The 13431-nt window shown below is 40.5% G+C and overlaps 1 protein-coding gene across 1 annotated transcript in view; it reads left to right on the top strand.

Moving 5' to 3' along the window:
• The window catches only part of GRM4 (glutamate metabotropic receptor 4), a 431343-nt gene that overhangs the window by 186354 nt on the left and 231558 nt on the right, over positions 1-13431 (top strand). The window lies entirely within an intron of this gene.

The raw sequence follows: 13431 nt of genomic DNA, 5'->3' as shown, positions 1-13431 counted from the left end.
CTTTCTCCCTCCCTCCCTCCCTCCTTCCTTGCCTCTCTACTCTCTCTCTCTCTCTCTCTCTCTCTCTCTCTCTCTCTCTCTCTCTCTCTTTCTCTCTCTCTCTCTCTCTCTTACCTTTCTGTCTTAGAATCAATACTATGTATTGGTTACAAGGGTTATGCAATGGAAATTAAGTGATTTATCCGGGAACACACAGCTAGGAAGTATCTGAGGTCAAATGTGAACTCAATTCCTCCCAACTCCAGGCCTGGTGCTCTATCCACTGTGCTACCTAGCTGGCCCAAGATTTTCAAATAACAATAGTGATCTTTCAAATCTTCAAATAATCTTTATTTCTTTTTTAAAAATTAAAACCCTTACTTTTCCATCTTAGAATTAATACTGTGTATTGGTTTCAAGGCAGAAGAGTAGTAAGGGCTAGGCAATGGAGGTTAAATGAATTACCCAAGAACACATATCTAGGAAGTGTCTGAGACAAGATTTGAACCTGGGACCTCTCATCTCTTGACCTGGCTTTCAAGCCACTGAGCTATCTAGCTGCCCTCTGATATGGTGCTCATTTAATGCATAACTTAGTGTGGACACCTGATTGACCTACCCCATTGTAGCTCAGAGCTTTTAAGCTCATGACATCCATCAGCTTTTGGTATTACAGTGATGGGCTACCATCCCTGGCAAAGCAGGGACAGTCTAATACACAGAGGAACCCAACTAAGGCACTTGGTTGTGATGGCTGTTAGTGATACTGGAAAGATCATCAGGAGTAGGAGAGAGACAAGACTAGAGAAAGGTACCTGTCTGGATTTTTTTAAAGGGGGAAGATAGTATGGAAAAGAGATCTAGAGTCTGTGAACTAGATGCCAGGGAACTGGACTCTGATTCTTGGGAAAACAGAAATCAGTTATTAAAGGGATGGTTAGTGGAGCTCTAGAAATGGAAACAGTGATCACAAACAGCCAGCATGTTCTCGTCAAGAACAAGACAGACCATGCTTCATTTCCTTTTTTTGAATGGAGTTACTAAATAATGGGGAAAGCTATGGATGTCATTCATCTAAATTCTAATAAAGTATTTAATAATAAAGTGTTTCTTTGCATTCTTTTGGATGATCTAGACCTGGTTCTATGTCCTCACTGGAAAGTGGTTCATTAATGGTTCTATGTGGGTAGCTAGGGGATAGAGAGGATAGCATGCCAAGGCCTGGAGTTAGGAAGACCTGAATTCAAATCTGGTCTTAGATTCCTACTATATGTGTGACCCTGGACAAGTCACTTCACCCTGTTTGCCTCAGTTTCTTCATCTGTAAAATGAGATGGAGAAGGAAATGGCAAACCACTCTAGTATCTTTGCCAAGAAAATGCTAAATGGGATCATGGAGAGTCAGACATGACAGAAAAAGCTGAAGATCAACAAAGATTCCAGGTGAACTTGGCAGGAGGTCTCCAATGGAGTGCCTGAAAGCCCTGTGCCATGAAACATTTTTATCAATGACTTGGTTATAGATACTACCTTTATCAGATTTTTCACATGATACAAAGCTCAGTGAGATAGTTAATTCACTGGATGACAGAGACAGAATTAAAAAAAAAAACCAAACTCAAAAAAACCCAACACAAAAACAGACTTTATCAGGCAAACCCTGGGATGAATCTAATAAGATTAGGGATCAAGAGATATAAATGTATGTAGTCAGGCTTGGATTCAGAAAATTGGATTTGCAAGGACATGTTGGGGGAGATTTGGTTAGGCAGTAGCTTGTTTGAAAAGAGCGAGGAGTTTTGGGGGACTTCAGGCTCAAAGCAAGTCAGCTTCTTTTTGGGGACCAAACAGCAAATGTGATGAATGCAGCTAAAGTGAAAGATGTGTCACAAGAAGCAGGAATGAGGATGTGATCGTTCCTTTGAGCAACATATTCAGTCCTCGGGACTACAGTTTGAGAAAGACATCGATAGGGCCAGCTACACGGCAGATCTAGGTCTGCAGACAAGAGGTTCTGGGTTCAGATCTTAATCCCCATTGCCTAGCTCTTACTGCTCTTCTGTCTTGGGACGCATACGTAGCATTGATTCTAAGATGGAAGGTAAGGGTTTAAAAAAAAAGACATTGATATATTGGAGAACATCCAGAGGAGGGTAATCAGGATGGTCATATCATTATAATAATAATTAATAATAATAATAATATTGTTTAGTTGTTTTTCACTCATGGCCAACTTTCTGACCCCATTTGGGGTTTTCTTGGCAAAGATACTGGAGTGATTTGCCATTTCCTTCTCTAGCTTATTTGACAGATGAGGAAACTGAGGCAAACAGGGTGAAGTGACTTGCCATGAGGCACACAACTAGTAGTTTGCCATTTCTGTCTCTATCGTATTTTACAGATGAGGAAACTGAAGCAAACAGGGATGAAGTGACTTTCCCAGAGTCACACAGCTAGTGGTTTGCCATTTCCTTCTCCAACTCATTTGACAGATGAGGAAACTGAGGCAAACAGGGTGAAGTGACTTGTCCAGGTTCACACAGCTAGGAAGTGCCTCAGGCTGGATTTGAACTCAGGGAGATGAATCTTCCTGACTCCAAACCTGGTGCTTTATCTACTGTGCCACCTAGCTGTCCCTTACTCATAAAGTACCCATCACACAGCATTTGTTGTTGGTGAGTTATTTCTGTTGTGTCCGTGTCTGATAAGACAACCTGGACAAGTCACTTAGCCTCCTTAGGTCTCCATTTCCTCATCTATAAAATGAGCCATCAGGACCGATTGGATCTATGATCCCTTGATCTATAGGGAACACCTATTCAATTTCAGCTTGGTGTCAGACTTCCCACAAGCCGGTGGTGAACGCCTTTGGTGACCACCATTTTATGCTTCACAATATAAATAATCAGAGATTGTTGAACGTGGTTATCTCTATGCTTCTATCTTTTCAAGGAATCTCGCACAATTCTGACATGTGCTTGGTTGCGAGACACCTTGCTGGAGGAGAGCCTCGGTGTCTGTATTTTGCTCTAGTGAATCAAATAATGCTTTTTGTAGTCAACAAACGATAGGCACGGTGGGAGCTGGTATCCTCGATGCCTCTCAGTCAATTGTATGATTGCGAAGATGTTTTTGCTGTGGCGTATCATTTGCCAATGCCTGCCCGCTCTCTCCTAATACTCTCATCAAAGACGCTCTCAATATTTGTGTAGGTTGTTCTCATAAAAATTACAGTTATTGCTGTTCCCTCAATCACCTTTGGGGAGGGGGGAAACGTAATAAGGAAAGGCTGAGGGTTTTTTTTTTTTTTTGGTGTGTGTGTATGTATGTTTTTTTTTTCTTTTTTACTTTTTTTTTTTGTATCCTCCCTTCTTTCGTATACTTTGAGAATGGATCTCTCAATACTTATGAATTTCGTAGCCTTCAGCAGGTTCTTCCTTTGGGTTCATTGGTCTGGCTGATTTTTTCTAGCCTTGTTTTTGTTTTCTTTCTTTCTATTTTTCAATAAACAAGTATTTTTCTCCGACCTCTCACTCCCCCTACCCTGTTAAAAACAAATAAAACAAATAAATCATACTCTTGTAAAAAATATGCATAGTTTAGCAAAACATCTTTCCATGTTGGCTGTATCTTGAAAAGGTATGTCTTATTCTGTATCTGGAATCCATTGCTTATTAGGTGGATAGAGAGTCAGGAAGGTCTGAGTTCAAATTCAAATTCAGAAGCTTCCTATGTGATCCTGGGCAAATCACTTAACTTCTGCCTGCCTCAGTTTCTTCAATTTTAAAATGAGGCACCTACCTCAGAAGGTTGTTTTGAGGATCAAATGAGATGATATTTTTAAAGATCTGGAGTTGGGAAGGTCTGAGTTCAAATTTGAACTCAGAAAATTATTAGCTATGGAAACATGGTGGGTCAATATACTGATCAACATTCTTAAGTCTTTCAAAGCTATTTATATTTAAAGTGTTATGATTGTTTAAAATTGTTCACTGAAGCCTTCTCAAGTTTTTCTAAAACCATCCCTTTTGTTATTTTTTTTTAATGGTTTGTATTCTACTATATTTTTTTAAACCCTTACCTTCTGTCTTAGAATTAACACTGTGTATTGATAGTTCCAAGGCAGAAGAGAGGTGAGGGTTAGGCAGTTGGGCTTAAGTGACTTGCTCAGGGTCACACAGATTAAAAGTATCTGAACTCAGGACTTCCCCTTTCTAGGCCTGGCTCTCAATCCACTAGGCCACCTAGCTGCCCCCTCTACTGTATTCTACTGCCGAATGAAAGTCGTTCCCCATTTGATGGATACTCCATTGGTTCTAGTTCTCTGTCACTTCAAAAAGAATTGCTGTAAATATTTTTGCACATATGGGTCCTCCTTTTTGATCTCTTTGGGGAATAGGTCTAGTAATAGTATCCCTGGGTCAAGGGATATGAATAGTTTAGTGACTTTTGGGGCATAATTCCAAATTGTTTGCTAGGATGCCAATCAATACCAATTGATAGCACCATCAGAAATGCATTGCTGTGCCAACTTTTCCACAACCCCATCAACATTTTCATTTTCCTTTTTTGTCAACTTTGCCAGTCTGATGGTGTTGAGTGGAATCTTAGAATTGACTTTAATTTTCATTTATCTAATTATTTGTGGTTGGGAATTTTTCTTTTCAAATGGCTGTTAATAACTTGGATTTCTTCTTTTGAAAACTACATGTTTATAGCCAGTGACCATTTATCAATATCAACCTTGTGTTTTTTTTTAGTACCATCTCCTCTAGATCTATATCTGGGACTGTGATGTTAAGAGTCCAAATGTTAAGGAATCTAAACAGCTCCATTGTTCTTGATGGGAAAAAACCATTTGTTATAAAAAACCTTTATAGATTTTTTTCCCATTCTTCATCTGTTTGTTATTATCCTTCCAGTTTTATCCCCAAATGTCCCCAGGATGACTTCACTTAGTTACATCTTTAGCCAAACTTTCTTTATTGTTTCTTTTAAAAACTCAACTTTTATTTTATTTTATTTACTCTTCTCAATGAACAAGCATTATTTTTCTCTCTCCCAATCCACCAAAAAAACCCCAAACATATAAAGTCAAGCAAAAAAAATCCTATAATAACCATGTTCACCTCCTCCTCAAACACACACACACACACACACACACACACACATTTCAATTTACACTCTGAATCTATCATCATCTTTCTGGAAGTGGGCTATGTGTTTCATCATTAATCCTCTGGAACTGTTGGCTCCATTGTGTTGATCACTGTTTCTAAGACTTTCAAATTAAAAATATATATATATATTGTTGTTATTGTATACATGTTCTGGTTCTGGTCACTATGGTTCTGCATCAGTTTATGCAAGTCTTCCCAGCTTTCTCTGAAGCCGTCCTTTTCATTATTTCTTTCTAGCTTCATATTGTTCCATCATATTCATAAATCATAACTTGCTTAGCCATTCCCCAATTGATAATTACCCTCTACTTTCCTAATTCTTTGCCACCATAGAATCTTTGAACTGAAATCTTAAAATCTGTGAACTGCTGACAGTATTTTTATTCATGGGCATCCTCTTTCTTTGGGCATCTTAGTGGGGGATAGATAGATTTAGGATTTCAGTTCAAAGATTTTAGGATCACCCTTAGAGGCCAACTGGTCTGAAATCCTAGTTTTATAGATGAGGATGCTGAGGCCCAAATCAAAGGTTTGCTGGCTGAGATGGTTTTAAGGCACTTTTTTTTTTGTTTCCCTGTTATGGCAGTTAATTTACATTGATTAAACTCCTTAATGAAATTATTCTAATCAGGGGTGATGTCCTCTTCTCTACTCATTCCCCATTTCTTGATGTCAATAACTTGTTTAAATAGGTCAGGTTGGAGTCATTTTAATTACCTGCCTTATCTCTGTCTCATTTGTATTCTGGGTTTGTGTTCATTTTGATCTTTGCTCTAACAAGCCAATGGTCTCACCATATAGAGAGTGAGCTGATTCAGGGATGACCCCCACATCTGTAACAGGTCTGTTAAAATATAATCAGTTTCATTTTTAATGATGTTTCTTGGTCCTTGCTGTGTCCAACACCATCTGAGTCTTTTCTTACAGCAAGCATTCAGGATAGAGATGAGATTTCTGTGTTGTCTATCTACGAGCCTTTGACTTATTTCTTGCTCTTTTTTTTTTTTTTGTAAACCCTTACCTTCCATCTTAGAATCAATACTCTGTATTGGTTCCTAGGCAGAAGAGAGGTAAGGGCTAGGCAATGGGGGTCAAGTGACTTGTCCAGGGTCATTCAGTTAGGAAGTGTCTAAGGCCAGATTTATTTCTTACTCTTGAACTATATTTTCTACCATACTTCCCCACCTCCATTCTCTTCCCTTTCAATCTTTTGTGTTGAAGTTGCCCAACATCAAATTATATATTGGTTTAATTTGGAAGGCCTTAGCAAGTTCTTTGCAAAACTTTTTATACCTTTTCCTCTTCGGCAATTTATGCAGCTGAGGAAACTGAGAGTTGTTGGCTAAGATGATTCTAGGCTCTGTAAGCCAAAATGGGCTTTTTACTCAGCTGGATTTATATCTTTGTCTCAAGTGTCTACCCACTATCCAACTGATATAATAAAAGCATAAGTTCTGACCATGTCATTCTCCCTCTCAATAAGTGCCAGTGGTTCCCTATTGCTTCTAGGATTAAATGCAAACTCCTCTGATGTTCAAAGCTCTTTATATGCTGGCTCCAGCTTATCTTTCCCGGTTGATTGTATATTTGTTGTTTCAATATGTTCCACTCATAATGACCCCTTTTGGGGTTTTCTTGGCAAAGACACTGGAGTGGTTTGCTGTTTCTTTCTCTGGCTCATTTTACAGATGAGGAAACTGAGGCAAACAAAGTTGAATGACTTGCCAAGGTTCACACAGTTAGTAAATGTCTGAGGTCAGATTTGAACTTAGGAAGATTAGTCTTCCTGTCTCTAAGCCCAGTGCTCTATCCACTGTACCACCTAGTTGCCTCCTTATTACATATTGCTACCCTTCATAGTTTTGACAATCTAGGCAAAAAGGTCTTCTTGCTGCCTCTCTAATGCATGACATTGCATATAAAATTTCTATGCTTTAAAAAATAAATATACATTTTTATTTTTTAATTAAATATTTCACAATATTATTAAAAAGTTCTTACCTTCTGTTTTAGAATAATAGATAGCTAAAATGTTTTTACTTAATTAAATATTACTCAATTATATTAAATTTTAAAGAGTTTGAGTTTCAAGTTCTCTCCCTCCATTCCACTCCTCCCCTGCCCCGTTAGCAGGCAGTTAATAGGATATTGATTGTACTTAACATCTCTCTTCTTTAACACAAGATGTTTCCCTACCCCAGTCCTGGAATGCTCTCCCTCCTCACCTCTGTCTTAGAATCTCAAGTTTCCTTCAAAGCTCAGCCATAAAGTAGTCTTTCATGATTCCGCTCCACCCAGGGATTCCCTCAAAAGCTGTCTCCTATTTACTTTGTTGATATTTGGCATTTAGCTGCTGTTTTCCTCAGTAGAATGGAAGCTCCTCAAAGGCAGGACTATTTCATGTTTGTCGTTGTATCCCCAGCCCAGCACAGTGTCTGGCACCTCCGTAGGCTCCTGTTGATTGACTGATAATCTGCAATATTTTCATTTCTTTTTCTTTCTTTTTAATCCTTACCTTCTGTCTTTCTATCAATTTTTTTAAACCTTTACCTTCCATCTTAGAATCAATACTATGTATTGGTTCTAAGGCAGAAGAATGATAAGGGCTAGGCATTGGGAGTTAAGTGACTTGCCCAGGGTCACACAGCTGGGAAGTGTCTGAGGCTGATTTAAACCCAGGACCTCCCATTTCTGAGCTTGGCTCTTAATCCACTGAGTTACCCTCAATTCTTTTTTTAAATTTAATTTAATTTTCCAGATTACATGCCAATATACTTTTAAATATTTGTTTAATATTTTAATTAATTAATAATAATAATTTAAAATAATTTAGTATTTTCTGACATTTTTGCAATCCATGTTCTCTTCTCCCCAAGAAGGCAGGTAATATGACATAGGTTGTACGTATATTATCACATAATACACAGCTCCCTGTTCATCATGTCATGAAACATGACACACACTGCTTATGCTAGGCAAAAATTGATGGAGGATAGTGTGCTTCACTCTGCATTCAGACTCCATCAGTGTCTCCTATGGCGGTGGATGGCCTTTTGCATCATGAGTTCCTTGGAGTGGTCCTGGATCCTTGCCATGTTGATAATAATTGAGTCATTCCCGGTTGATCATCATAGATTATTGTTGTTACTTGGCACAATGTTCTCCTGATTCTGCTCACTTCACTTTGTATCACCTTAGTAGCAGTTCTAAGTCAGAAGAGTGGTAAGGGCTACATGCAGTGGAAGTTAAGTGACTTATTCAGGGTCACACAGCTAGAAGCATCTCATCCTAGGTCCTCCTGATTCTGGGTCTGGTTCTCTAGCCACTGCGCTCCTCAGCTGTCCCTGATCTGTAATATTTTCATGATGGCCTCTTGCAAACTCTTCCCATGAGCACTGCTATGTGAGACGGACAAAATGCCCCTCGAAACTCTCTTTCTTACTGTCCTTGGATGCACACACTAAGAATCTTCTGATTCCTTTTTTTGCCTCTCTAATGACCGACCGTTCCTCACGTCTGGAACGCTTTCCCTCTTCAGCTCTGCCTACAGATTTCCCCAGCTTCCTTTAAGTCTCAACTAAAATCCCATCTTTTAAAGGAAGCCCTTTCTAATCCCTCTTAATTCTATTGTCTTCCCTCTGTTAATTTTTCCTATTTATCCTGTATTTAGTCTGCTTTGTATGTATTTGTTTGCATTTTGCCTTCCCCATATAGATGGTAAACTCCTTGAGGGTGGTATAAGATTAAAATTAATATCCAATAACTCCAAGTATTATATTTTATAAGATTTATCCATAACCACTTGAAGTAGAAGAAATAAAAAAGACAAAAGTAAAGAGAAGTTTTTCCTGACCCAGTCAGCGGGAGAAGAGCCAGAGGGGGGGAGGTTACAGAAACTTTATCTCCAAAACGTAAGGACGTAAGGTGAGGATGAAAGTGGGATTCTGGGAAGTGGAGTCCTGGGGTACAAAATTCTAATTACACAGTAGACACCATTTCTTTTACCTGTTCATGACCCACGTGCTTCACACAGTTCCTGGCACGGTGTTTTCATGAATCAGTTAATTTTGATCAGTTGATCTCAGGAGAGCCTGGGAGTCATTCTCTCGTGCAAAGGCGACTTCCTCCAGAACGGAGATGGACAAACAAACTGGAACCAGGACACATCCCTAGGCCTAGGGAAGGTATCCCTCCTCCCAGATTCAGGTCATGGTTCTCAAGCTGTGGGTGAGTCGGGTGTGCTCTTCACTCTCTGGAAGAAGCAGGAAGAGTGTTTAGTAAGGACAACGAGCTAGAAAGATGGTGGCCGTCTGAGTCTCATCGGTTTTAAGGATAGAAACAAACAGAGGAGGCTACTTCCAACCCCAGTGGTAGTGGAGGCACAGAGTACCTCCATGTTGGGAGGGGTTGGCATGCCCAGGCAATTTGCTAAAAAGTAAACAGAAGGTAATTCTGGAGTTGAGGCAGCAATTAGATGGCCCAATAGGTAGAGTGCCAGCCCTGGAGTCAGAAGGGACTTGGTTCAAATTTGACTGTAGATATTGACTATGTAACTTTGGGGAAGCCGCTTAACTCTGTTTGCCTCAGTTTCTTCATCTGTAAAATGAACTGGAGAAGGAAATGGCAAACTGTTTTGGCTAAGAAAACCCCAAATAGGGGGGCAGCTCAGTGGATTGAGAGCCAGGCCTAGAGATGGAAGGTCATAGGTTCAAATCTAGCCTCAGACACTTCCCAGCTGTGTGACCCTGGGCAAGTCACTTGACCCCCACTGCCTACCCTTACCACTCTTCTGCCTTGGAGCCAGTACACAGTATTGACTCCAAGATGGAAGGTAAGGGTTTAAAAGAAAAAAAAAAGAAAACCCCAAATGGGGTTAGGAAGAGTTGGACATAATTAATTGACTGATTGGTTAGACTAATAGACCCAGAAAAACCAAACAACCCCTTCTCCCTCCCACAACCAATCTGGAGTGAACTAGCACCTGGTGGAATTGGTCAGGAAAGGTCTTATAATAGGAGGTTGTGATTGAACTGAATTTTGAAAGGAACTAGGGATTCTAAGGTGGAGGTGAGGAGGGAGAGAATTCCAGACCTGGAGGTATAGAATAGCATGCATTAAAGTATTATGAGGTTAGAAGGAATGTCATGTGTTAGAGATAGCAAGACAGCCCAGTTTGCCTGGATTGTGGAATCCACAAAGGATCCTAATGTATAATAAACCTGGGAAGATAAGTAGGAGCCAGTGTATGGAGGGCTTTAAATGCCATGCAGAAGAGTTTGTATTTGTTTTGAGAAGCAATAGGGAGCCACTGGCACTTATTGAGTGGGAGAGTAATGTGTGTTTTAAGAAAATTACTTTGGCTGCTGTGTGGAGAATGAATTGGAACTGGGAGACACTCTAGGCAGGGGGGAATAATTAGGAGGCTGTTCAATAGCCCAGTCCTCTTCTTTACTCTCCTATTGATGGAGAGTCTAAGTCTCTTCTGTCTGGAGGTGTGTGTGTGTGTGTGTGTGTGAACATGGACCAAGTTGGGTTTGTTTTTGTGAATTTACATGTGCATCTCTCTCTCTCTCTCTCTCTCTCTCTCTCTCTCTCTCTCTCTCAATCTCCCCCTTCCTGTATTTGTATACCACTGACTATAACTAGTTGAGACTCATGAAGAATCTCTGGTGAAATGCTGCCCATATTGGCCTTCCTGTTAATGCCACAAAGAAGGTCCTCATTGTAATATATATATATATAAAACCCCTACCTTCCATCTTAGAATCAATATTGTGGGTTAGTTCCAAGGCAGAAAATCGGTAAGGGCTAGGCAAGGGGGGTTAAGTGACTTGTCTAGGGTCACACAGCTAGGAAGTATCTAAGGCCAGATTTGAACTTAGGGCTTCCCATCGCTAGGCTCAGTTCTCCAACCAGTGAGCCACCTAGATGCTCTCTCTTTATAGTCTAGACTTTATAAAAAAACAATGGGTGAGAGGAAGCACTCGGGCTCAAGAGGATGGAATGGGAGCAGCAAGGGACTTGGAACCTGGTCTCCTTGCCCTTCCATCTTTTCTATCTCTTTTCTTTTTTATCCTTATCATCTTCCATCTATCCCTCTTTCCTCCCTCCCTCTCTCCCTTTATCCTTCCTTCCTTCCTTCCTTCCTTCCTTCCTTCCTTCCTTCCTTCCTTCCTTCCTTCCTTCCTTCCTTCCATCTTTCTCAATCTTCCCTTTCCCTTCCTTCCTTTTCTACTTTCTTTCCTCCTCCCTTCTCTCTCAGTAGCAGGCAGCTAATCCTTGCCCCTCCCCTCTAGCTTTAGCCTTTCTGTCCATCTGGCTCCCCAGATGGGGGAGAAAACCACTCAATTGGCCCAATTTCCAACTGTAAGGAAACCATATGGAGAGATTTAGCAGGAGAGCTGAGTACCTGCCCAGTCCCATTAGTTGAACGGCCTGGGCTAGTTCTTGGGCTCCCCTGGCTCCCCATGTCTTTCTCTGGGGCTCTTTGCCTGGAATGAGATGAAAAGTCTCTCCCTCTGCAGGGACTTTTCCCATTCCACCCTGCTTTTTGATTATCCGTTCTTCTCAGGAGTCACCCTTTGGTTTCTCAAGGAACTCCTTGCTTATGTTCTGAACCATCTTTAAAATGTCTACTGTGTTTAGGGCACAGTGCTAGGATTTGGGATACAAAGATATTTAGACAATTTTTGTCCTCATGGAGCTGGTGAATTCCTTCTTAGGCAGCTAGAGTGAGGTGTAGGGAAACACAAGAAATGGGGGTTCAGTCCAGACTGCTGTGATCCATCCCTCAAACATGAGAGGGGCTGACCATGCCCTTTCCTCTGCCCTCCTTCCCTTTCCTCACCAGTTCACTGGTCCACAGTCTTCTCTCTCTAGTCCACTTAACCTCAGTACCCATCTTAGGCCTCATGCATCCTTCCTCTCCTTGCATGGAGATGCACAACTAACCCTGCTCTGGGTGAATTGATTTAAGATTGGAGCAAAAGAATCATGGGTTAATGGGTTGGAAAAAGCTTTCAGAGACCATCTAGTCTAACTCTCTCATTTTTACAGTTAAGGGATTTACCTAAAGTTAGACAGGCAGGAGGTGTCAAAGGTAAGTTTTGAACCCAACTCCCTCACTGTAGAGCCAGTACTCTTCTTACTCTGCCATAAAGACAAATAGAAGATTAGAAAGGAAGCAAGAGTTAGGATAGGGGAAGAGAGACCCTCTCCCATCTCCCTCCACCCAACACACTTACCTTTGAGAATCTGGAGGAGAACCGCAGACTAAGGCAAGCCAGAACCCGAGCCCCTAGGAGAGATCTTCCACAAGCGTTGAAGGAAACAAGTAGAATTGGAATACAGGGCCAGGCTCAATTCTGCTTTAGACAGATTTGACTTGGATTAGGTTATAAACTCTTTGAAAACCAGAATTATGCCTTATGTTTTTTTTTATTGTACCTTCTGTCTTAGTATCAATAAATGCTAAGACAGAAGAATGGCAAGGGCTAGGCAAGTGACTTACCCAAGGTGACACAGCTAGGAAGTGTTGAATGCCAGATTTGAAGCTGGGGCCACTGGACTCTATCCACTGAGCTACCTAGCTGCCCTGCCTTATATGTTTTTGATACCCTCTATAGTACCTGGCACCATGCAGGGGACCTTGTGATGACTTTTTTTTTAAATACGGGAGGTCCCTTTTAGCTCATCTAATGCAGAAATTCTTAACCTAGTGACACTTGGAATCTGGGGATAGATTTCAGGATATCCACACTGGGAAACATATTACATCTTTATTTTCACTAACCTCTGTTGGAAATGTAGCATTTCCTTCAATTATTTAAAAGTGATATCCTGAGATTGGCTTCACTGGGCTGCCAAAGGGGCCCATGATACAAAAGCAACCAAGGACTCTTGGCTGAGTTCTACCCCCACTATGTATGTGTGAGTGTGCATGTGTGCATATTTATTATATTATATTACTTTACATGTACTACATATATATTTATATGTTATTCTATTTACTAAACATGTGAATTTGGGCAAATTCATATAATGTCTCCAAGCTTTGGTTTTCCTATCTATAACACAAACAAGGTGATCACTCAAATCCCTTCCAGCTCTACCCCTCAGCCTCTGAATCTGTGGATAAAAAAACCTTGTCCTCCCTCATACAACCATACACTTAACAGCTTTGTGTGTGTGTGTGTTCATTAGATTTTTATTTATGTTGCATATCTTTGTTTTATTGTCAGTTCCTTTTATTTTTTTTTTCAGTTACATGGAG

The sequence above is a fragment of the Gracilinanus agilis genome, chromosome 4 (genome assembly GCF_016433145.1).
Source record: "Gracilinanus agilis isolate LMUSP501 chromosome 4, AgileGrace, whole genome shotgun sequence".
NCBI lineage: Eukaryota > Metazoa > Chordata > Mammalia > Didelphimorphia > Didelphidae > Gracilinanus > Gracilinanus agilis.
Note: the sequence above shows the minus strand (reverse complement) of the source record. Positions and strands in the feature narration are given on the sequence as shown.